Genomic DNA, 1,834 nt, shown 5'->3' with positions numbered 1-1,834 from the left:
GGCTGATGGGTATGCGCCATGTCTTCCTAACGGGCTAAGGGGTGTTACATAAATGGTTAAATTCAGTTCTTATCCTTTTTATTATAATTATATGTGGGATATATATTAATTTCATATAATTTGGTCCTTCCTTTGTTGACACATGTGCAATTCTTTTTTTTCTTTACATAACAATAAAATGTTAAATTTTAATTTTAGTCACTCTATTATGCATAAATTTGGAATATAATCTCTACGCTTTAATTTCTAACATAATTTGGTCATTATATTTTTATAATGTTGTTAGTTAATACAAATGGTTAATATTATTATTTTTTTGATTAAAATTTAACGTAATTATATGAAATTTGAATAATCTAAAGGACTTAGAGACTACACTTCTTTTAAGTTTGCCTTGCCTTTTTTGACGTTATAAGACAATGGTTAAATTTCAAGTTTGATCCCTATGCTATATTGAAACTTGTATTAGATACATGTAATTTAATTTTTAACATAATTTAGCCCCTCTATTTTATGTAATTAGTTAGTCGAAATAGTTAACAATGTTAAGTATTTCGATTATACTGCTAAGTCATTTTTTAAAGAACACTATTCCCAAAAAAATATTTATTTCATCATGACGAATTCAAATGGACTTTTTTTTTAAAAAAGTTCACATTAACAATATCAACTCAATTCATTTGTTACATCATTACTAAGTGATTTCTTTTAATTTTAAAATGTCACATAAATGAATTTAATAAAAAACCTGAATTTTTAAATTTAAAAAATAGAATGACTAAAATTTTGAAGATAGAAGTGAGAAAATTAAATTCCAAGCTTACAAAATATAAAGAGACTTAAAGCATATTTTAAGCTTCGAAATTTTAGTATATAATTTGGCGCACAAAAATATTTAATCCAATGCTCATAAACAATAATAATAATACAACAAAAAATGTATTCCTATATTTTTGTTACAACCGGCTAAACAAATTAACCAATTATAAAAGGCAACTAGTGTTATGTGTGTCTGTCATTCCCGAAAGATTTACGGACCATCACCTGATGATTTTCCAAAAAGATAAAGCAGGAACTTTAGAATGAAGGTATTTACAGTATATTTACACACTGGAGCGATGTCTAGACTCCACAATGATTCTTCTTACCCTCATAATAACCATGTTGGATAAAATGTATCATCCAAAATGGCTAAAATAATAAAATTCGACTAGACTAGAATCCATGTAGCTCACTAAAAACACATCAAACCGTTAATAGAACACTATTCACAATACTATCAGCCAGGCTAGCCTTTGAATTACAGCCTACGGTATACAGTGACTTCCCTTTTCCTGTTATGAGTAACTGCTTTACAGTTACAGTTAGCTTGTTAGCATTGTAACAGTTTCAGTTAGAACAATTAGTTGGTGTATTTGTATTAAATAACATGGTATTAGTTGCAAGGGTTAATGAAGTCAGAATACATTTTCTACTCCCTTGATTGCTGATCTTAACATGGTATCAAGAGCCAGAATTTTCTTGGCATAACCATTTTTTTTCTTCTTCCCTTTTTCTTTTATTTTTTTCTTTTTTGTCACATTCTTTTCTTCTGTCTGGTACGTTTTTCATGGCTACAGAGGCAGTACCAGTGGTCAATACCTCACGTCACTTTTCGAATACTAGGGAAACAGTCTATTCGCAAGGTCTTGGTAGTGTTGATTCACCAACTGTTCATTATTTTGCCAAACATGATACGATCAAACTTGCTGAGCATAATTATCTGTTGTGGAAGCATCAGCTTTTGTTGATCCTTGAAGGGTATGGTCTTGAAGGTTTTGTCTTGGGCACGATT

This window comes from Gossypium hirsutum, chromosome A08 (genome assembly GCF_007990345.1).
Source record: "Gossypium hirsutum isolate 1008001.06 chromosome A08, Gossypium_hirsutum_v2.1, whole genome shotgun sequence".
In the NCBI taxonomy this organism is placed as follows: Eukaryota; Viridiplantae; Streptophyta; class Magnoliopsida; order Malvales; family Malvaceae; genus Gossypium; species Gossypium hirsutum.
This window is presented reverse-complemented; position numbering follows the sequence as displayed.